At 39.6% G+C, this 25,033-nt stretch overlaps 1 protein-coding gene and 1 non-coding gene across 4 annotated transcripts in view; one reads left to right on the forward strand and one right to left on the reverse strand.

Moving 5' to 3' along the window:
• The window catches only part of DENND5B (DENN domain containing 5B), a 212,016-nt gene that overhangs the window by 180,410 nt on the left and 6,573 nt on the right, over positions 1 to 25,033 (reverse strand). The gene's annotated exons all lie outside the window — the stretch shown is intronic.
• LOC115802875 (U6 spliceosomal RNA) lies at positions 23,552 to 23,658 on the forward strand. Its single transcript, XR_004023454.1, has one exon. It is a non-coding gene; the product is annotated as a U6 spliceosomal RNA (small nuclear RNA).

Here is a 25,033-nt window from a genome sequence, read left to right on the forward strand (position 1 = left end):
CTGCTTCAGAGCCTACACTCAAACTCTGCTGCTGCCTCTCTAAAACAGCAGATCGGTATTATTTCTTTCAAATACAGATTGCTTCAAATCCTACCCACTAGTACAGCTTTGACATACTCTATTTAAAATCACTGCTGAAGGTTTTAAGTCCTAAATCAGAGATTTAAAAGCTTTAATATTGCCAAAATCATTGTGGTAGCCAGCCCGCAAGATGGCTCAATGACCCCTGCCTCCTGACATCCACAACCCTGAGGAACTCCCTCTCACAGTGAAATAGGGTTGGACTGTGGGTCGAACAGCATAAAGCAGAAATGATGGTATGCCACTTCTGAGATAAGGTTATAAAAAACCCACAGATTCCATCATGGGCCCTCTCTCCATCTGTTTGTCTGTGTCTGTCTGTATGTCTCTCTCATCATTTGCTCTGAAGGAAGCCAGCAGCCACGTAATTAGGACAAAGAGGCAGCCTACAGAGTGGCCCAAGTAGTGAGAAACAGAGGCCTGCTAACAGCCACACAAATGAGTGTAGAAGCAGATTCTTCAGCCACAGCTGGGCAGGGCCCTGGGGTGACTGCAGTCCCTGCCAACAGCTTGACTGCAACCTTATAAGAGAGAGACTCTGAGCCAGAAGCACCCAGCTAAGCTGCTCCTGGATTCCTGACCCTCAGAAAGTATGCAAGATAATACACATTTCTGTTCAGCACTAAATTTTAGGATAATTTGTTCCTTAGCAATAGTTAACTAATACAAGCAAGAGGCCCTATTGACAGCTTACTTATAACAAGATGTTAACAGAAAGGGCCTTTTATTTTACAGCTCAGGGAATATAGACAATATTTCATAATAACTATAAGTGAAGCATAATCTTTAAAAATTGTGATTCACTATGTCGTACACCTGAAAGTTATACAATATTGTAACTCAACTATATCTCAATAAAAAAAGTAGAAAAAGACCAGCAAAAAAAAATCTAAATTTCTAAACTAGAATAACATTGATGCTTTTAATAATTAGTTACATCTTGGGAATTCCCTGGTGGTCCAGTGGTTAGGACTCTGCACTTCCACTGCAGGGGGCGTGGGTTCAATCCCTGGTCGGGAAACTAAGATCCCCCATGCCACGTGGCACAGCCCAAAAAACAAAAAAAATTAGTCACATCTTTAAAATCTATGTCAATTTAACTTTCAAAATGTTAAAAAGCACACACAAGATTTACTTCTTGACTTAATTATTGCATTTGGTTAATGAAACATTTCATATTGTTTATTCATTACATAAATTGTTTGTACCTGGGACCTGAAGATTAAATAGAAAACCAAAACTCATTTCATTAAAGTGTACATAAAAGAGTACTTATCTTTAGAGAAACATTCTAAAAGATTATGGTTGAAATGACAAAATCTGGCATTTGTTTCAAAATAATTCTGTAGTGGTAGGTAGGAGTTAGGAGGGAGGAGGGTGAAGATAAAATAATAGGGCAGTAAGCTGATAATTAGTTAATGGGCACAAGTGGATCCATTATATGTATGTTTCAAACTTTCCATACTAATGAGGGTTTTTTTTGTTGTTTTTGGGGGTTTTTTTCTAAGCAGACAAAACAAAACATACTCTACACTGGCTAATTTCCTACTTTTTTTTAAAAACAAATTTATTTATTTACTTTTGGCTGTGTTGGGTCTTGGTTGCTGCACACAGGCTTCCTCTAGTTGTGGCGAGTGGGTGCTACACTTGGTTGTGGTGCGCGGGCTTCTCATTGTGGTGGCTTCTCTTGTTGTGAGCATGGGCTCTGGGCATGCAGGCTTCAGTAGTTGTGGTACATGGGCTCGGTAGTTGTGGCACGCAGGCTCTAGAGCGCAGGCTCAGTGGTTGTGGCGCACGGGCTTAGTTGCTCTGCAGCATGTGGGATCCTCCTGGACCAGGGCTCGAAACCCTGTCCCCTTCATTGTCAGGTGGATTCTTAACCACTGCGCCCCCAGGGAAGTCGCTAATTTCCTACTTAACTACCATAATCCATCAAAACTTCCACTTAACATACCAAGACTCCATGAAATCCAGGTGATGTCACATGATTTATAGAAATGTATCTTACCAAAGAAAAAGGTTAATTAAACCAAAACATGTGTTCTGTACTTCTTTAGATAATAAAGTTTGTTTGTTTGTTTTGGCCATGTGGCATGGTTTATGGGATCTCAGTTCCCCAACCAGGGATTGAACCCAGGCCCTTGGCAGTGAAAGCACCGAGTCCTAGCCACTGGACAGCCAGGGAATTCCCGATAATAAAGTTTTTTAAAATTTTTTTGAATTTATTTTATTTATTTATTTATTTTGGCTGCATCGGGTCTTAGCTGCAGCACGTGGGCTCTTCACTGTGGCACACGGGCTTCTCGCTAGTTGTGGCACTGGGCTCCAGAGCACAAGGGCTCTTTGTTGCGGCACTCAGGCTCTCTAGTTGTGGCACACGGGCTCCCGAGTGCCTGGGCTCTGTAGTTATGGTTCGCAGGCTCCAGAGCATTCAGGCTCAGTAGTTGCGGTGCACAGGCTTAGTTGCCCTGCGGCATGTGGGATCTTAGTTCCCTGACTAGGGATCGAGCCCGCGCCCTAGGCAATGAAAGCGCAGAGTCTTCACCACTTCACCACTGGACTGCCGGGGAATCCCCTGTGGCAATTTCTTAAAATAAGACAACAGTGAAGTTTGCCACATCGATTGACTCTTCCTTTCATGAACGACTTCTCTGTACCATTCAATGCTGTTTGATAGCATTTTACCCATGGTGGGAATACTTTCAAAATTGGAGTCAATTCTCTCAAACGCTGCTGCTTTATCAACTAACTCAGTTTATGTAATATTCTAACTCTTTGCTGTCATTTCAACAATCTTCACAGCATCTTCACCAGGAGTAGGTTCCATCTCCAGAAAACACTTTCTTTGCTCATCCATAAGAAGGAACTCCTCATCCATTCAAGTTTAATCGTGAGATTGCAGAAATTCAGTCACATCTTCAATCTTCTGCATTTACAACTTGGCTGACTGGTGTAAAAGGCCTAGCTTTCTGCCTGTCTCGGTTTTCAACATGCCTTAATAACTAAGCTTAATCATTTCTAACTTTTGATTTAAAGCAAGAGACATGTGACTCTTCCTTTCACTTGAACACTTAAAGGCCACTGTAGGGTTATTAACTGACCTAATTTCAATATTGCTGTGTCTCAGGAAACAGGGAGGCCTGAGGAGAGGGAGACGGGGAACAGTAGATCTGTAGAGCAGTCAGAATACACACATAGGAGGCGGAGTCAAGATGGTGGCGTGGGAAGATGCGGAGTTAGTGTCTCCCCACAACTAGGGGGCCTGCCGGCTGGTGGTGACAAACTCTAACACTCAAGGAGACGGGAGGAACCCCAAAGTGAACTGGTAGGACGTAGGGGGACTGAGAGGGGAGAAGAAGTGGAGGCCAGACAGTATCGGAGCCCCTGAGGCCAGGGAGATCAGGAGAGGCAGGCAGGAGGGGCCCTACCAGACCGGAAGAGGAGAGGAAAGAAGAGGAGGGCATGTGCCCTGCCCACTCGAGCCCAAGAAGCCTGCTGGGCTCCCAGGTGTGGGCCCCTGCGCTCTGAGACCAGGGGTAGGGGGCACGCCTGGGCCCCTTCTGTTCCTTGACCCTAAACCCCACCCCCCACGGACCCCAGGGCCTTTTCCTGCCCTGTGGGTCCTAAGCACAGGCCCTGCCCACCGCCCAAACCTCGCCCTTGCTTAGGCCCCACCCTCCATAGCCAAGGCCTTTTCCCCATCTTTTTTTTGTTTCTTTCCTTTTCCCTCCTCCTCTTTTTTACTATTGTGTTACTAATGTACCTTCCAATTGTTGATCCATCTATATTTTTATTTTTATATTCTTTCTAACATATCTGTTACTTTCCTAGTCTAATTTTATTTTTTACTTTGTTATTGTGCGCTTTTTTTTTTTTCCGCCCCACACAGCTTGCAGGATTTTGGTTCACGAGCCAGGGGTTGGGCTAAAGCTCCTGCGGTGGGAGCTCCAAAGCACTGGACTAACAGAGAACCTCAGGGAATATTCAACAGAGTGAGGTCTCAGGGAGTTCCTCATATCAGCACCAAAACCCAGCTCTACCCAATAGCCTACAAACTCCAGTGCTGGAAGCCTCAGGCCAAACAACCAGTAAGACAGGAACAAAATCCCACTCATGAAAAAAAAAAAGGGATAGCAAAAATATGTGTCACAGATGAAGGAGCAAGGTAAAAACCTACAAGACCAAATAAATGAAGAGGAAACAGGCAATCTACCTGAAAAAGAATTCAGAGTAATGATAGTAAAGATGATCCAGAATCTCAGACATAGAATGGAGGCACGGATTGAGAAAATACAAGAAATGTTTAACAAAGATCTAGAAGAACAAAAGAACAAACAAACAGAGATGAACAACACAATAACTGAAATGAAAAATACACTAGAAGGCATCAATTTACAGAATAACTGAGGCAGAAGAACGAATAACTGAGCCAGAAAACAAAATGGTGGAAATAACTGCTGAGGAATAAAGAAAAAAAGAATGAAAAGAATTGAAAACAATCTCAGAGACCTCTGGGACAACACTAAATGCATCAACATTCGAATTATAGGGGTCCCAAAAGAAGAAGAGAAAAAGAAAGGGTCTGAGAAAATATTTTCAGAGATTATAGTCAAAAACTTCCTTAACATGGGAAAGGAAAGAGCCACCCACGTCCAGGAAGCACAGCGAGTCCCACACAGGATAAACCCAAGGAGAAACACACTGAGACATATACTAATCAAATTGGCAAAAATTAGGGACAAAGAAAAATTATTGAAAGCAGCAAGGGAAAAACGACAAATAACATACAAGGGAACTCCCATAAGGTTAACAGCTGATTTTTCAGAGGAAACGCTGCAGCCCAGAAGGGAGTGGCAGGATATACTTAAAGTGATGAAAGAGTAAAACCTACAACCAAGATTACTCTACCCAGCAAGGATCTCATTCAGATTCGATGGAGAACTCAAAAGCTTTTCAGACAAGCAAAAGCTAAGAGAACTCAGCACCACCAAACCAGCTTTACAACAAATGCTAAAGAAACTTCTCTAGGTGGGAAACACAAAAGAAAAAGACCCACAAAAACAAACCCAAAATAATTAAGAAAATGGCAATAGGAACATACATATTGATAATAACCTTGAATGTAAACAGATTAAATACCCCAACCAAAAGACAGACTGGCTGAATGGATACAAAAACAAGACCCATATATATGCTGTCTACAAGAGACCCACTTCAGACCTAGGGACACATACAGACTGAAAGTGAAGGGATGGAAAAAGATATTCCATGCAAATGAAAATCAGAAGAAAGCTGGAGTAGCAATACTCGTATCAGATAAAATAGACTTTAAAATAAAGGCTGTTACAAGAGATAAGGAGGGACAAAGGATCAATCCAAGAAGAAGATATAGCAATTATAAATGATTACGCACCCAACACAGGAGCACAATACATAAGGCAAATGCTAACAACCATGAAAGGAGAGATCAACATTAACACAATAACAACCATGAAAGGAGAGATCAACAACCATGAAAGGAGAGATCAACATTAACACAATAACAGTAGAGAGGACTTTAACACTCCATTTACACCAATGAACCGATCATCCAAACAGAAAATAAATATGGAAACACAACTTTTAAATGACACAATAGATCAGATAGATTTAACTGATATTTATAGAACATTCCACCCAAAAGTGGCAGAATACACTTTCTTCTCAAGTGCACATGGAACATTCTCCAGGATAGATCACATCTTGGGTCACAAATCAAGCCTCGGAAAACTGAAATTGTATCAAGCATCTTTTCTGACCACAACGCTTTGAGATTGGAAATCAATTATAGGCAAAAAAGTGTAAAAAAACCACAAATACATGCAGGCTAAACAGTGTGCTACTAAATAAACAAGAGACCACTGAAGAAATCAAAGAAGAAATTAAAAAATACATAGAAACAAATGATAATGAAAACACAACGACCCAAAACCTATGGGACACAGCAAAAGCAGTTCTAAGAGGGAAGTTTACAGCAATTCAATCTCACCTCAAGAAACAAGAAAAATCTCAAATAAACTATCTAATCCTACACTTAAAACAACTAGAGAAAGAAGAACAAGAAAACCCAAAGTCGGTAGAAGGAAAGAAATCATAAAGATCAGAGCAGAAATAAACAGAAACGAAGAAAACAATAGCAAAGATCAATAAAACTTTGAGAAGATAAACAAAATTGATAAACCCTTAGCCAGACTCATCAAGAAAAAAAGGGACAGGATGCAAGTCAATAAAATTAGAAATGAAAAAGGAGAAATCGCAACTGCAGAAATACAAAGGATTGTAAGAGACTACTACAGACAACTATATGCCAATGAAATGGACAACCACAAAGAAATGGACAAATTCTTGGAAAGGTGCAGTTTTCCAAGACTGAACCAGGAAGAATTAGAAAATATAAACAGACCTATAACAAGTAATGAAATTGAAACCGTAATTAAAAATCTTCCGGGCTTCCCTGGTGGTACAGTGGTTGAGAGTCCACCTGCCGATGCAGGGGACACGGGTTCGTTCCCCAGTCCGGGAAGATCCCACATGCCGCGGAGCGGCTGGGCCCGTGAGCCATGGCTGCTGAGCCTGCGCGTCTGGAGCCTGTGCTCTGCAACGGGAGAGGCCACAGCAGTGAGAGGCCCACGTACCGCAAAAAAAAAAAAAAAAATCTTCCACCAAGGACTTCCCTGGTGGCACAGTGGTTAAGAATCCACCTGCCAATGCAGGGGACACAGATTCAATCCCTGGTCTGGGAAGATCCCACACGCTGCGGAGCGACTAAGCCCGTGCGCCACCACTACTGAAACCTGCACACCTAGAGCCCGTGCTCTGCAACAAGAGAAGCCACCGCAATGAGAAGCCCGCGCACCGCAACGAAGAGCAGCCCCCACTCGCCGCAACTAGAGAAAGCCTGCGCACAGCAACAAAGACCCAATGCAGCCAAAAATAAATTAAATAAAGAAATAAATTTATTAAAAAAAAAATCTTCCGACAAACAAAAGTCCAGGACCAGATGACTTCACATGCGAATTCTATCAAACATTTAGAGAAGAGCTAACACCAATCCTTCTCAAACCCTTCCAAAAAATTGCAGAGGGAGAAACACTCCCAAATTCATACTACGAAGCCACCATCACCCTGATACCAAAACCAGCCAAAGATATCACAAAAAAAGAAAATTAAAGACCAATATCACTGATGAACATAGATGCAAAAAACCTGAACAAAATACTAGCAAACAGAATCCAACAGCACATTAAAAGAATCATACACCATGATCAAGTGGGATTTATCCGAGGGATGCAAGGATTCTTCAATGTATGCAAATCAATCAATGTGATACACCATATTAATAAATTAAGGGAAAAAAACCATATGATCATCTCAATAGATGCAGAAAAAGCTTTTGACAAAATTCAACACCCATTTATGATAAAAACTCTCCAGAAAATGGGCACAGAGGGAACCTAATTCAACATAATAAAAGCCATATATGAAAACCCACAGCAAGCATCATACTAAACGGTGAAAAACTGAAAGCTTTTCCACTAAGATCAGGAACAGGACAAGGATGTCCACTCTCTCCACTCTTATTCAACATAGTTTAGGAAGTCCCAGCCACAGCAATCAGAAAAGAAAAAGAAATAAAATACAAATTGGAAAAGAAGAAGTAAAACTGTCACTGCTTACCAATGACATGACACTATACATAGAAAATCCTAAAGATGCCACCAGAAAACTACTAGAACTAATCAGTGAATGTGATAAGGTTGCAGGATACAAAATTAATGCACAGAAATCTCTGGCATTCCTATACACAAACAATGAAATATCAGAAAGAGAAATTAAGGAAACACTCCTATTTACCACTGCAACAAAAAGAATAAAATACCTAGGAATAAACCTGCCTAAGGAGGCGAAAGACTTGTACTCAGAAAACTACAAAACCCTGATGAAAGAAATCAAAGAGGACATAAACAGATGGAGAAATATACAATGTTCTTGGATTGGAAGAATCAACATTGTGAAAATGACTATACTACCCAAAGCAATCTACAGATTCAATGCAATCCCTATCATACTACCAATGGCATTCTTCACAGAATTAGGACAAAAAATTTTACAATTCGTATGGAAACACAAAAGACCCCAAATAGCCAAAGCAATCTTGAGAAAGAAAAACAGAGTTGGAGGAATCAGGCTCCTTGACTTCAAACTACACCACAAAGCTACAGTAATCAAGACAGTATGGTACTGGCACAAAAACAGAAATACAGATCAATGGTACAGGACAGAATGCCCAGAGATAAATCCACACACATATGGGCACCTGATTTATGACAAAGGAGGCAAGAATATACAGTGGAGAAAAGACAGCCTCTTCAATAAGTGGTGCTGGGAAAACTGGACAGCTACATGTAAAAGAATGAAATTAGGACACTACCTAACACCATACATAAAAATAAACTCCAAATGGATTAAAGACTTAAATTTAATATCAGACACTATAAAACTGTTAGAGGAAAACATAGGAAAAACACTCTTTGACATAAACCACAGCAACATCCTTTTTGACCCACCTCCTAGAGTAACAGAAAAACAAAAATAAACAAATGGGACTTAATAAAACTTAAAAGCTTTTGCACAGCAAAGGAAACCATAAAAAAGACAACCCTCAGAATAGGAGAAAATATTTGCAAATGAAACAACAGACAAAGGATTAATCTCCAAAATATACAAACAGCTCATGGAGCTCAATATCAAAAAAACAAACAATCCAGTTTAAAAATGGGCAGAAGACCTAAGTAGACATTTCACCAAAGAAGACATACAGATGGCCAAGAGACACATGAAAAGAGGCTCAACATCACTAACTATTAGAGAAATGCAAATCAAAACTACAATGAGGTGTCACCTCACGCCGGTCAGAATGGCCATTATCAAAAAATCTAGAAACAATAAATGCTGGAACGGGTGTGGTGAAAAGGGAACCCTCCTGCAGTGTTGGTGGGAATGTAAATTAATACAGCCACTATGGAGAACAGTATGGAGGTTCATTAAAAAACTAAAAATAGAGGTACCATATGACCCAGTAATCCCACTACTGGGCAAATACCCTGAGAAAACCATAATTCAAAAAGAGACATGTACCACAATGCTCATTGCAGCACTACTTATAATAGCCAGGACATGGAACCAACCTATATCTCCATCGAAAGATGACTGGATAAAGAAGATGTGGCACATACATACAATGGAATATTACTCAGCCATAAAAAGAAACAAAACTGAGTTATTTGTAGTGAGGTGGATGGACCTAGAGTCTGTCATACAGAGTGAAGTAAGTTAGAAAGAGAAAAACAAATAATGCATATTAAAAAAATGGTACTGATGAGCCTAGTTGCAGGGCAGGAATAAAGAGGGAGACATAGAGCATGGACTTGAGGACTTGGGGAGGGAGGGGGAAGCTGGGGCCAAGTGAGAGTAGCATGGACATATATACACTACTGAATGTAAAATAGTGGGCTGGTGGGAAGCAGCAGCTTGGTGTTTTGCGATGACCTAGGGGGGTGGGACAGGGAGGATGGGAGGGAGGCTCAAGAGGGAGGGGATATGGGGACATGTATATGCATATGGCTGATTCGCTTTGTTGTGCAACAGAAACTAACACAGTATTGTGAAGGAATTATACTCCAATAAAGATCTATTAAAAATAAAAAAAAGAATACACGCATATATTAAGTTCTATCTTATATGGGCTTGGTTCGTGGTGCCCCAAAACAATTACAATAGTAACATCAAAGATCACTTAACACAGATCACCATAACAAATATTACAGTAATAATGAAAAAGTCTGAAATATTTCGAGAATTACCAAATGTGACAAAGAGACACAAAGTGAGCAAAAGCTATTGTAAAAATGGCACTGACAGACTTGCTGGACACAAGGCAAAAACACAAAAAAGTGAAGAGCAATAAAGCAAAGCTCAATAAAAGAAGGTATGTCCGTATGTGTAGATAATCTATTCCTAAAATAGATGGGCAACCAACAAAATCTGTAATTCTCATGCATACAACAGCCCAAAGTTGGTCTTGCTTTCATTCAGAATGCGATTTAAGTTTAATGTGTTTATTATCGTTCTTTTTAAGTATAAGCGCTCTGCTTTCCAATAGATAAAACGGGTGGGCTCTTTTACCCATGAGAATAGTTAAGTTCTTCTGTAGGGAAGGGGGCCTGAATTTGGAGAAGAACCTTCCTCTGGTTCTAATTCTACAAAAGCAATGCAAACTTTGGCAAGTCATTTAACATCTCTGAACACGACTGCCAACTGCAAACTAGGGTTTGTACCTGACCTGCTATAAGCAATAAAAAATATAATTTGAGCAATACCTTTATCATTAACATTACTAAATAAAGTGAGGTAAAAAGGGCAATAACATGGGTAAGAGAAATACATCAAAGTTCGAAAGTAAGACTATACTCTGGAATTAATAAGAAACATGTCATGGAACACAGTATATCTCTAGAAGTATACACAAGAAAGTGATAACTATATGGTTGTGTCTGGGGAAAGGAAGTGGACAGCTGAGGAAAGGGGACATATTGTTTAACATAATCTTTTCGTATCTTCTGAAAATGACTCCACGTAAATGTATTACGTATTTAAAAATAATGGATAAGATTAGCTGTCATTTAAAAAAAAGGATGCAATCCTAGGAATTATCTTTTAATGTCTAAAGGAGAATTCCAGCAACATCTTAAATCTCACCAGTGTCTGAGGTTTAATCCAACCAATTATGTTAAAGAGGGTAGTAGCTGATGCTTATTGAGCAACTGTATCTCACCAGCCTCTACAGTACCCACTATACAAGCATTTTCAGCCAATTGGTATGCATAGTTCTACAGGAGTACCAGAGGACCTGAACGTTCTAGGTGGGAATGCCTAGAACCCAGTACAAGCACTTGCAGACATTCAGTACTGGTCGGGTAGTTGTCTGCTGTACAAACTCCAAAGAGTTCATGCAGCATATGGTTCACTGCCTCATAGCTGAAGAATACAGATGCATTCTAAATGCTCTACTAAAGCCTACCACAAAAACTGTGCATTTTAACTACAAACTGAAGCACTGCAGGAGAAGGGTAAATTACTTACTAATTAATGCCCAACAAATTACCCTAACTCAAAAATAAGTCTCTCAGCTTGTGTCCTGGGCAGTTTCTATATTTTTCTTAAGTATGGTATTTTTATACTTCATGTTTAAAAACAGTTTTAAATTAACATACACACATTGTTGGCTCCCTTAAAAGAAAAAGAAAGAAAAGGAGGGAGGGAGGGAGAGAAAAGGAGGAGAAAAGAGTTATATCTATAAATAGAAGTAAGTGTGACATAACATAAAGATCATGGAATTCCGGGTCTGAAGGCTTGAATTCAAGTTCTAGCTCCACTACCTGCTCACACACACATCCTTCCAAATAGTTAATCACTACTATTATAATAAGATGTGGAGAAAGTGGTTTTGGTCCACCTGCTACAAAGGAAAATAATGTCATACCAGCACCATCATTACCACAAATTCAAAACCAAACTCACCTACATCCTCTGAAATTTATTTCCTCCTGTGTTCCTTCTATGAATGACATTCTTATATCCTTGTTGCCTGGGCCCAAAGTCGAGTCATGTGCATCTCACCACCCCTTTAACCTCACATACACTAAGGCTGCCAAGTTCAATTCATCCTATGTCTACCCTGTCTCCTACATCCATCCTTGCTTCTTTGCTCCCACTGCCACTATCCTAATTCAGGCCTTTCCCCTCTAGTTTGTTTTGGAGAACAATCTCCTAATTGGCTCCCAGTTTAATTCTATTCTACACCCCTCATCCTGGAGCATGCCATTCCCTTGTTAAAAACCTCTGAGGGGCTTTTTTCTGTCTTCAGAGTCTAGCATTCAGCAAGGATGCTTTCCAGCAGCCACTCCCCCACTCTTCCATTGTGAAGCTGCCCTGTAGTTTTCATCCCAAACTGGTCTCTAAACAGTCAGTTTAACCCCATTTTCCTTGGCCACACTAATGGTTCAAGGATGGCCTTAGGGAAGTGTGACCTAAAGTGGACTGGTCATAGCAAAGACCCAGAATGGGGAGTGGAGGAGGAAAAGTTAAATCTCCTCTAGTGAAGATGTGATATGCAAATGTGAAGCCAAATGGGGACAGACGGAGCATAAAGAACTGCTGTGAGCCTGGGCGGGAGCTCTGTTTAAACTATACCTGATCACCTCCACTCAAAAAAACTGTTATGTGAACCAGCCAAATTCCTTCATTTCTTAGGTCCTGTTTGACCTATAGTCACAAGCATTCTGATAGAAAAGTCTTCTAAAAGCTGGATACAACTCATTTCCACTCCATGAAATGCTTAAAGGAGGCTAGTCTATATACCTCTTTTAAATGTGTAAGCTATACATTCAGTTCTAGAAACAAACAGTGGGAGCAGAGATCTGGGCATAAATAAACCCCCTCTTCCCCATGGTTTGCCCCTCTACTGTCTTTTGTCAATGTGCTAATATTCTCAAAAATTGGTTTAAAGAACCACTGCTAGTCTCAGAGTTTGGAGCAACTAAAATTCACCTCAATTCAGCCCTCCTAAAAAACAACTAAACAGAAACAAAAATGCAAACAATACTCTCCAGATAAGAACTCCCTCCTCCCCTCCCTCTCCCTCCCTCTCCCTCTCTCTCTGTCCTTAAAAAAATTTCCTTTGGAGGAGACATTTTGCCTCATTTACTCAAAATTTTTAGAATGCATAGTCATTACTAACAAAACTCATATTCATGGCAAGAAATTGACAGGTTTAAAGAAAATGAGAAAAACACATCTGTCCTTGTAAAGTTTTTCCAATTACAATGACAAACATGCCTTCTATGGCATCTTAAGGTCTCTCTGGTTGGTTGGTTAAACACATTAAACATATGACTAAGTGTCTTTTAGGAGGAAAGTAATTTACAGAAAGGATCTAAACCAACAGCCAAAACATTGCAAGACGATCAAAAAATTGTCCCTGTTCTTATTATTCTGCTACATAAAAAGGGAAACTGCAGGCCCTGCTCTCTGAATTCTCTGAGGCCAGTGCCAGCACTGCTCCTGAAATGTTTACACAGCCCCCACGTGGGAGACAGGAAGGGAGCTGTGAGGGACAAGTGTCAGGTCTGCTGCTGCTTCTAGACTCAGCAACCTGAGGGGAGACAACCAGATTTTCCATCAGAGGTTTCTTATGCCATCTAAACGTATTTCCATTCTGCTATGTGACTACGAATAAATTGGATTCCCAGTAAGATGGAGATCAAGACTTTATCTCATTTGTCACTGAACTGCCTCTTGCTTACCAGCTTCTCTTTCCTCTGTCTTCCCATCTCATTTGTCCACCAGTGCTTTCCTCTTTCTTTTCCACAATGAAAAAAAATTTTTAATGTATTATTTTAGTGTTAAACTCCTGAGATTCAAAGCTACTCTTTCTTTTTCCATTTCATTTTAATTACTGATCTTAGAGGATTTTGGTTTTTAAAAAATTGTGTTGTAAGTACTAAGGATTTAATTTTATCTCTCAAAGTAAACACCTGAGGTATACAACTCCATACTATTTATTCATTCACTCCTTCAACCAACAATTCTTCACAGAGATCATCACAACTGTCTTACTAAATCAATGGCCGTGACTTGGACAAAAGAAAATCTTATTGTGTTTCTCAGATTATTGCTCAGCTCATTTAACCAAAACACCTCAGTAAAATGGTCACTCTGGCTTCTAACTAGTGACCAGAAATCAGAACTTCTTTTCTTAATTTAAATTCCACCCCTTTGGGATAACAGATACTTGTGTTTTCTTAATACAATCCTCTATTCTTCAGCTTTTGAGTTGAGCATATATTATTTTTATAATTTAAAAGCCACATACTTTTTTAAAAGCACTTACTGTCTTTTATTATTTCAAGCCAATTATTTTACCTATCCTCACTTCTGGTAGGATATTCAGTAGCAGCAAAGTGCCATGTAAACAGAAGTCCAAAAGCTTCATTATTATAAAGCCTTCGGACAGTGTGTAAAACACACATTCCTCAGAAAGTCCTACTAAAATGTCCAAAACACAGCAAATGCGTAGTTTTCTGGATAAACTTGAAGATAGTATGCAAAACAATAATAAAATACATAGACAATCCACAAACCTTTATTTGTGACACTAATTTTACCCTCTTTCCAAAAACAAAACAAAAACATTAACTACAAACAAGTAGCAAAACTAAATGCGTTCATCTCCTTTTGACTGTCTCTAATTTTCTTCCTACTCACTTTTTGTCTAAAAAGTGCTTATTGAAAGATAAGCAGGTTAAAGTATTGATTCTCTCTGAAAATATTCAATTTGTTGCTCTTGCATAACACCCTATGAATACAGATTTTTAACTTCTCATACCTAAAGAAACAACGATAGGGAGCAAACAGTTGGGTTTCTCTTGGGTTCCCTTATCCTGGAAAGCTCTAATTTTAAGTCTCTCCCTAAATAAACACCTTTACTTTGTGACACTTTTCTCCAAAGAAAAAAACATATTTAGTCATATACACAGTCACAAAACTTCAGAGTTCCTATTAGAAAATATATAGATACTTTGGACAGAAAAAAACAGACTTTTTAAAGAAAAAATATTTACAAAAGTCATGCCCACAATTAAATCTGAATGTTCTCCCCAATTCTAAGAACACCTTTTAAGGAAGCTTAAAGCTTTATGTTTCTGTGTAAGGAAACCTGGGTCGACTGGTGAAAAGCTCAAAGGCCCATAATCTCACACAAAGCAGCAGGGTCAAAAGGCAGAGGTCAGGGAACAGGGGAACAGGGTGCAAAATAGTTCCCACACTTGAGAGGAGGCTGTATCTCATTATCTCTGAAGACATTCAAAAACTGTTCAGTCATGTTCACTAAAATAATACAACCATTTCCTTTAAGTCCCAAAGCAAATCTGAATTTTATGAAGGAATTCCTTATTTTTAAGAGCAAGGAATTTAAGAAGTTACTTCTTTCCCCTACACTGAAAAAAACACCAATCTCTCACACACATACATCCATGCTTCAGCTGCCCCTCAAAGACTGACTTTCAGATAAAAGCTGTCACCTGATCTATTCAACAGGGTTCACTGGGGCACGGAAATAACTACTAAATATGCATACATGTCAACAGACATTTCACAGCAAGGCCTCTGCCCTCTAATGATTCAACAAAATATGTCTACTTCTTGGCCTTATGGCCACATTCAGAAAAAGCTACATTTTTACTCCTAGTTAGAGAAGATTTCATCCCAGGGAAGAGTGAACATGATTCTGTTAAACTTTTAGCAGGTGTGACATTTGTACAGAAGACCCTGTAATGACTCCTCTAGCACAATTACTGTGGGCACTCCAGGATCTAGGGCATTTGTCTGGATATCTCTGTACCATTTCTCGCACTCTAACCACAAAATCTGTGTTCCATGTAGAAGAGAGGCTAAGAGATAGATCAATGAGATCAGGAAAAGAGGACTGGAATAACAGGTGTGGTTTTAAGTTTTTGTCTTCCATCCTCTACACACGCACACTTTAACTCTCTCTCCACCGGCCCCTTCCACCAGGGACAAGATGGTTTACAAGTGCTTCACAGTAAACGAGGCCTGTCAGTCCTTCACTGTGAGGAACACACAAGATTTTACATTCGAGCCCACAAGGCTTTCATGTATTTATTTAAAATAAAATTTAACTAGGGCTGCCAATGGAAAAATAAGCACTGCCAGACAGGAGTGAGAACAACTAAACAAAATAAACTATTTTAGCATAAACACCTCAATGGTACCAATGCTTATGGTTTAATAAACTGTGAAATCACAGTCATTGTTCTCATGAACAATGGCACAAAGTAAACGGAATCAAGTACGAAAGCTCATTTTCCTGGAGCTGAGCCAGAATATTTTGAAATTTGGACAAAAGTTCATTAAGACACACTTGAGATTGGAGATGGGGAAACATTTTTAAACAATTTGTTATCTTGTTACCCCAGCCACTTAAGTTTCCTTAAAAGTTAGGGTTAAACTTAAAGTGAAGAAAACTAACCTGGAAAGTAAAACAAAACACTGTGGTCCTAGAAGTGAATCATCCATAAGCTTTAAACCTATTAAGCAGTCCTAAATTCCTACTGCCCAAACTATTCTTATTAAAGTCTCATTCTCATGGAGTTCCAGTTGATATGCTGGTACTGATTCTTATGACAGGGAGGACTTCCATGTCAGGGAATTGTATGAGAGTACGGGATGCTCACTTCCCCCAAAACAATTCACATTTCATCTGCCTATGGGGAAACAATCTCTCCTTGTTATTTTAGTCCTGGGAGGAAACAAAATGATATATATTTAATATATAGAAAGAATATTGTTGATCTAGCAGATTGTCCCTGTTTTCCCAAAGGACTATGAGGGAAGGAAAAGGAAGGAAATTGAAGGGATACTAGAAACAGAAAGTATGGAACCTGAATAGCTGTGGGAAATAAGAAAATCCTCCCTGGACTTTCCTGGTGGCACAGTGGTTAAGAATCCACCTTCCAACGCAGGGGACACGGGTTCAAACCCTGGCCCGGGAAGATCCCACATGCTGCAGAGCAACTAAGCCCGTGCGCCACAACTACTGAACCCGTGTGCCTAGAGCCCATGTGCCTAGAGCCCGTGCTCTAACAAGAGAAGCCACCGCAATGAGAAGCCTGCATACCACAACAAAGAGTAGCTCCTGCTTACCACAACTAGAGAAAGCCCACGTGCAGCAACAAAGACCCAACACAGCCATAAATTCATTCATTCATGCATGCATTCATTCATTCATGCATTCATTAGAAAAAATTAAATTAGAAACTCCTCCCTGGGAAATCCCTGGTGATCCAGTGGTTAGGACCCGGGGCTTTCACTGCTGGGGCCCAGGTTCGATCTCTGGCCAGGGAACAAAGACCCCACGAGCCGCAGCGCAGCCCAAAAAACAAACAAACCTCCTCCCTGTTTGTGCTGGGGATGAAGGTAACTGGAGGATTCATGAGACCTCAATTTCTTCACTATGAGATGTTAATGACAGTGAAAATTTTTGCCAAAAAATTATTTCCCCTTCTCCACGTTGTTATAGAAAAAAGAAAAGAGCAGGTTGTGGTTTTAAGAGGACTAAGATGAAAATAAGGGTGATCTTTGAAGAAGGGATTAGGGGAAAAAAAAAAAAGTACAAAAGCCTGGTCTATGAGCAAACCTGTGGCATGCTGACTACTGGAAACTTAATTTAGATATCACTTCTACATGAATGTTTCCTCAAACTGTAGAATAATTTTCTGTGTTAAAATTGGGAGTGTGTTGTACTAGAAAAGAGGGAGACAGGGAAGGCAAGAAAACACGATCTTCAAAGCAGAAACCTGGATTCTCTAGGCCAGGGCAGGAGTCAATTATGCAAAACAGGTGGATTTACTTCACAAGGCCTCTGGGATACAGAAAACAAACTATTTAAAATATCTTTAAACTGGGTTTCACAGTTTAAAACCTAGAGGTCTACAAGCTGTATCTAAGGATTCAGACTACTAGTCCACAGCAGGGTTGAACTTTAAAAATTCTACAACTCTAAAATTATAATTCTACCTCATATTTTTATTGTATTCTAGAGTTTAAAAGCTCATTGCAAATCACTGTCATATTTTATAATTGAGAAAAGTATCTAGAAACAATCTAGATCAGTGTTAAGTGTTGAAAAACATACTCCCATGTGTGTCCTTGGACTATGAACAAATTTTTTAAAAAATATACAGGGAAGGGAAGCAAATAGACTACTTTTGCAATGGTATTCCTAAGAGAACATGAATATATGAAAACTATTCACAGCTCATCAATAACTAGCTTGGCAGTAGCATTAACAAGATAGATTTCCCATCATGTATGGGGCTATTCACAATTGCTGGTATGGTGCATGTAATGCCACCTCTTTCTCTTCCGAAACTCAATAAAAGCACATAGGAATGTAAGTGAGAGTGACATCATTAGAGGGAAGACCTTGAATTCATCCCACTTATTTAAAAATACATGCCATTTACAACCTCAGTGTTTCAACTATTATTAATAATTACTTGTGACCCAACTCACAACTGCCAAGCACGGTAATATGTCACCACCCAGCAGTTGAGGACAGCTGGTCTGGAAGACTTGGAGGGGCAGCAGGGCACAGTGGAAGAGGGTCACCGGGATGCAATTCCAGCTTTGGCCTTTATTGTCTCTGTGACTTTGGGCAACAACTCACCAAACCTCAGCCTCCTCGCCTGTAAAGTGATGATAGTAATACCTTCGAGTTATTGTGAGGATTAAAGACAATGTTTATAAACCAACCACAGTTCATGGCCCAATAAATGTTAACTATTTTCACAGCTTCATCATATAAAGGTGATTTCCTGGAACTACTTCTGACTTAATAGTGCTAGCACGTATCTTTGAAAGTTCATTTAAAGAAAGAGTTATTTCAAAATTAACTTTCTGTACCAGTGATGTATACAAGTTTTATACATTTTATATATAAAAAATAGATTTTTTATTTATATACATTATATATATGTATAACTTGTATACATTTTATACAAGGTAAAAGGCATTAACTTAAGAAATCCACTAATTAAAATGTCACAATATTTAATTTAGAATAAAGTTAGTAAAAATCATGGATTCTTGGGAAAGGTACAGGGATGAAGGGTAAAGCAACTGTTTCATGTTCTTCTAGGCTCATGAAGTGCTGTCTCAGCAGTGCATAAAATACTTCCATTTTTATTCCCAGAATTCTCAGTTCTTACCCTCCTCACACTAAGACATATCCTTGCATTCTGTTTGAAAAGTAATGTAGAAGACAGCCTCATACTGAAAATTTTTGGAATCTCTAGGTTATTAAATGGTGCCATCTTAAAAAGTCAAGCCTTAGGCAGAACAGAACATTATACAAGGTACGATAAAGACAGAGTAGAGTATAGGGGCTTCCCTGGTGGCGCAGTGGTTGAGGGTCCACCTGCCGATGCAGGGGACACGGGTTCGTGCCCCGGTCCGGGAAGATCCCACACGCCGCAGAGCCGCGGGGCCCGTGAGCCATGGCCGCTGGGCCTGCGCGTCCGGAGCCTGTGCTCCGCCATGGGAGAGGCCACAGCAGTGAGAGGCCCGCGTACGGCAAAAAAAAAAAAAAAGACAGAGTATAAATGGAAAAAAAATACAAAGGATTAAACTTTATAGAAGAGAACTGTCCTGGCTGATCAGGCCCAAAACTGATGTGGATGCCCACGAAGAAGGAAACTGAATGCAATTTCCTAAGGTATTCCTCTAAAGACACAACTGAAGCTACCAGTGCTCGTTTGTGCAGACACTTTCTGAAATTTCATAAACACTACCCACCATTTATGTGCTCATAATTTGGCACTAGTTCATAAATAAGTAAGACATGTTGTTTGCTTAAAAAAAAAATCAAAGCATTGCTGGTATCTGCATGCTTGCTTGCATAAAACTAGAGTTTAAAAAGAAAGTTTATTAATTTTATTTATCTATTTATCATAGCTTATTTCAAGAGGGAAGGATTAGGCTAATAAATATTATAGACATAAGAAATTTTAGTAGCTTCCCACAAAGCTGACATACACCTTTTAAAAAATTAATCATTCATCCACTCTCTTGTTCTTTTTTTAATCAATTACAAGCTTCCCATTTAAAAAAAAAACTCTAGTCCATTTTAGAGGTTAAAAAACCCACAAAAAAACCAAATATACTAACTTTTATTGTTGGTAACAAAAGGAAAAGTTCTATATTTGTCCATCTCAAGTTATCTCATTCATTTATTCAAACAATCTGAGTCCCTATAATGGGCCAGGCACTATTTTAGTCAAAGGGTATACAATACTAAACAAGAGGGACAAGGTCCTGCCCTCTAGGAGCCGACAATCTAATGGGGAAGATTGACATTAAAAAGTAAAAGCAGGGCTTCCCTGGTGGCACAGTGGTTGAGAATCCGCCTGCCAATGCAGAGGACATGGGTTCGAGCCCTGGTCCGGGAAGATCCCACATGCCGAGGAGCAACTAAGCCCGTGCACCACAACTACTGAGCCTGCGCTCTAGAGCCTGTGAGCCACAACTACTGAAGCCCATGCACCTAGAGCCCGTGCTCCACAACAACAGGGGAAGCCACCGCAATGAGAAGCCCATGCACTGCATGAAGAGTAGCCCCCGCTCGCCACAACTAGAGAAAGCCCACGTGCAGCAACAAAGACCCAATGCAGCCAAAACTAAACAAACAAATAAATAAATAAAAATAAAAAGTAAAAGCAAGCAAATGCATTCACAATATATTGTCTGGTACTAATAAGTGCTGTGGTAATAAGTGTGAGGGAAATACAGCAGGGCGACTGCAGAGTGGGGCAGGCAGGGAGAGGAAGGATACTATTTTATACAGGATGGTCTTGGAAGGCTGCTCTGAGGAGGTAACACTTGTGCAAAGACCTGAACGAGGAGAAGAAGCCACTCTTGCAAAGATGTAGGGCTGCACTGCCCAAAGGGTGGCCACCGCCCACATGTGGCTACTAAACACTTGAAATGTGCCTAGTCCAAATTGAGATGTGCTGAAAGCGTAAAATACACACTGCATTTTGAAGATTTAGTAAGAAAAAAAGAAGGTAAAATATCTCATGAATAATTTTTACATTGATTATATGTTGAAATAATCTCCTAGACATATAAATAAAATTAATATCACCTGTCTCTTTTTACCTTTCTAAATGTGGCTACTAGAAAATTTAAAACTACAAACGTGTCTCACATTATATTTACAATGGACAATGCTGGTCTAGAGGAAGAGGATCTAGTGAAAGAACAGAAGATGAACAGGCCATGAGATAAGAAGCTTGCTGGGGCTTCCCTGGTGGTGCAGTGGTTAAGAATCTGCCTGTCAATGCAGGCGACACGGGTTCGAGTCCTGGTCTGGGAAGATCCCACATGCCGCGGAGCAACTAAGCCCGTGCACCACAACTACTGAGCCTGCGCTCTCTAGAGCCCATGAGCCACAACTACTGAGCCTGCGCTCTAGAGGCCGTGCTCCGCAACAAGAGAAGCCACCACAGTGAGAAGCCCATGCACCACAACCAAAAGTAGCCCCCACCTGCCTCAACTAGAGAAAGCCCACATGCAGCAACGAAGACCCAACACAGCCAAAAATAAATAAATAAAATACATAAATTAAAATTAAAAAAAAAGAAGCTTGCTGTGTTTAAGAACCTGCAAGAAAACCAATGTAGCAGGAAAGAGTGATCCAATCTGAGAAGGTTGGAAAGGCAGACAGAAAGCAGATCATGAACAGCTTTGCCAACCAGGGTGAACAGACTGAATATTTGTGTCCCCCGCCAAAATTCCTATGGTGAAATTTAACCCCCAATGTGATGAATACCATTGGAGGTAGGGCCTTTGGGATGTACTTAGGTCATAAGAGTGGAACCTTCATGAATGGGATTCATACATATTCTTATAAGCAATATATCAGACAGCAACCTCACCCCTTTCATATAAGACAGCCATCTATGAACCACGAAGTGGGCCCTCACTAGACAGCCGATCTGCCGGCACCTTCATCTCAAGACTTCCCAACCTCCAGAACTGTGAGAAATAAATTCCTGCTGTTTATAAGCCACCCAGTATATGGTATTCTGTTATAGCAGCCTGAACAAACTAAGATACCATTAAAGAATTTGAATACAAAGGAATCTATTGAAGAATTTTAAGTGGAAAAAATTATTCTCAGATCCCACTGGCTATTTTGTGGAGAACTGGCAGTATCATCCATAATGCTAGAATATAGACTTCTAGAGATTATATAATATGGTCATTTCAAACAGGGGTCTCTGGGTTTCTAAGAGTCCATGCAGATAACAACTGAGAGCCCATGAACTGATACTAATATTTCAAAAAGCTTATTAAAAATTGCACCTTTCCTGTAAAGGGCACTGCATAGACTAACTTATTTTTTTCCATTCCTTGTGGATGAAATTATAATTACTCCATCAGTCCTCATGTGAAATATGGGGTATATTCAGTCTTCGTGTTCTATGTCATTTAGGATTAATCTTTTAAAAAACCTATACACTTAGTTTTTCATTCAAAAATAATTTCAGGCCCATAGAAGACAGGAGTGGTAAATTCAGAAGTCAATAATCTCACTTAACCCCTTCGAGACAGATAAAAACACTTGAGACAAGTCCCGCCCATCAGGAAACTTGCACAAGCCTCTTAGATAGCCTCATCCACCAGAGGGCAGACAGCAGAAGCAAGAAGAACTACAATCCTTCAGCCTGTGGAACAAAAACCACATTCACAGAAAGACAGATAAGATGAAAAGGCAGCGGGCTATGTACCAGATGAAGGAACAAGATAAAACCCCAGAAAAACAACTAAATGAAGTGGAGATAGGAAACCTTCCAGAAAAAGAATTCAGAATAATGATAGTGGAGATGATCCAGGACCTTGGCAAAAGAATGGAGGCAAAGATCGAGAAGATGCAAGAAATGTTTAACAAAGACCTAGAAAAATTAAAGAACAAACAGAGATGAACAACACAATAACTGAAATGAAAACTACACTAGAAGGAATCAATAGCAGAATAACTGAGGCAGAAGAACGGATAAGTGACCTGGAAGACAGAATGGTGGAATTCACTGCTGTGTAACAGAATAAAGAAAAAAGAATGAAAAGAAATGAAGACAGCCTAAAAGACCTCTGGGACAACATTAAACACAACAACATTCGCATTATAGGGGTTCCAGAAGGAGAAGAGAGAGGGAAAGGACCCAATAAAATATTTGAAGGGATTATAGTCGAAAACTTCCCTAACATGGGAAAGGAAAGAGCCTCCCAAGTCCAGGAAGCACAGCAAGTCCCATACAGGATAAACCCAAGGAGAAACACGCCGAGACACATAGTAATCAAATAGGCAAAAATTAAAGACTGGGAATGACATGTATACACTGATGTGTATAGAATGGATGACTAATAAGAACCTGCTGTATAAAAAAATAAATAAAATAAAATTCAAAAAAACAAAAAAACACTTGAGGCCCACAGCTGTCCTATGTAACAGGCCCAGGATGGGACTCTCAGCTTCTGACTGCGCATCCAGCTTTAACAACTGTACTGACAGCCACGCAAGCCATGGTTTCACAAGCAACCAACATTCCTCTTAAAAACTATAAACTTACCTAAGGACAAGTAATTTATGCTAAGAAAAGATAGGTATAAAACCCAGTAAGAAGAATGAAAAGGTTTAAAATTTTTTTGAAAGTGGTATTTTTATTTATGCAGTAAATGCCTTATACCTATATCTTATCTTTATAAATATACATTAATAAAAACAAAAGTAGTGCTCACTTAGGCAGCACGTACACTAAAATTGGAACAATACAGAGAAGATTAGCATGGCCCCTGCGCAAGGAGGACATGCAAAGTCGTGAAGCATTCCATATTTTGGTACAGCAGAAACTAACAGAACATTGTAATGCAATTATACTCCAATAAAGATATTTTAAAAATTTAATACCACAAAAAAAGAACAAAAGTAAATCAGATATATATTCTTTTTTTTTTTTTTTAATAAATGAATGATAGAATGCATGCAGTGCCACCTTTAAGAAGAGACAAGCCAAGTCAGGTCTTAAAGATCATAAAGACCAGTCTTCTCCCTCTTAATATCTTTCCTCTACAGAGGAGTTTAAAAAATAATCTCATTTGATTATAAGGTTATCCATGAAGAGTACTGGTAGATTTTATAATCTGTGTGATACAGTATATGTTACTAAGGAGGCAACAAATGTAGTGGTTATGAGCATGGATGGATCATGTCAGATTTTAATCCAGGTTTCTCACTTCTTATATGAAGTTAGGTAAAGTACTTAAATTCTCTAGCCTGTTTCCTCATCTGGAAAATAGAGAAAATAGTGTCACTTCCTAAGGCTGTTGTCAGGATTAAATGAGGTAATAATCATGAAGTATTATGCCAGTGCTTGGCATGTGGAAAGTACTAAATAAATGTTAGTTATTTTATTATTGCTATTTCATTGTAGATTCTTTCAGAACAGTGACTGTCACCTATATACTCCTCAACCTGGCACACTGTAAGCATTTAACATTGAATAATTAGGGGCTTCCCAGGTGGTGCAGTGGTTGAGAATCTGCCTGCCAATGCAGGGGACACGGGTTCAATCCCTGGTCCGGGAAGATCCCACATGCCATGGAGCAACTAAGCCCGTGCACCACAACTATTGAGCCTGTGCTCTAGAGCCCGTGAGCCACAACTACTGAGCCTGCGTGCCGCAACTACTGAAGCCCACACGCCTAGAGCCCATGCTCCACAAAGAGAGAAGCCACCGCAATGAGAAGCCCATGCACCGCAATGAAGAGTAGCCCCCGCTCACCACAACTAGAGAAAGCCCACGCACAGCAACGAAGGCCCAACGCAGCCGAAAATAAATAAATAAAATAAACAAATTTATTTTTAAAAAATTGAATAATTAATCCAAAGCATAATAGTAGTTATAGCTTTACCAAAAACAAAATTTAGGTCATTATTAATCAAAACTGTTAAGGATCTGGACATATAATACTTGTTTCCTAAAGTACTTTTTTTTTTTAATTGAAGTATAGTTGACTAAAGTACCTTATGTAGGAACTACCTCTACCCTCTAACAAATTTTAGAAGAAGAAAATGTTTTCTTCCATATGGAGTTCCATGGAAATTATGACTAACTTCTATTACTCCAAGAGTGTCTGTGACCAGAAGTGGAAATGCAAACAAAAGGATATACTCAGGAATTTCAGAACAGTATGTCTCAACTCCTTAGCAGTG

The sequence above is a fragment of the Delphinapterus leucas genome, chromosome 11 (assembly GCF_059928025.1).
Source record: "Delphinapterus leucas isolate spDelLeu-1000000601 "Yukka" chromosome 11, BTC_Dleu_Yukka2, whole genome shotgun sequence".
Lineage (NCBI taxonomy): Eukaryota > Metazoa > Chordata > Mammalia > Artiodactyla > Monodontidae > Delphinapterus > Delphinapterus leucas.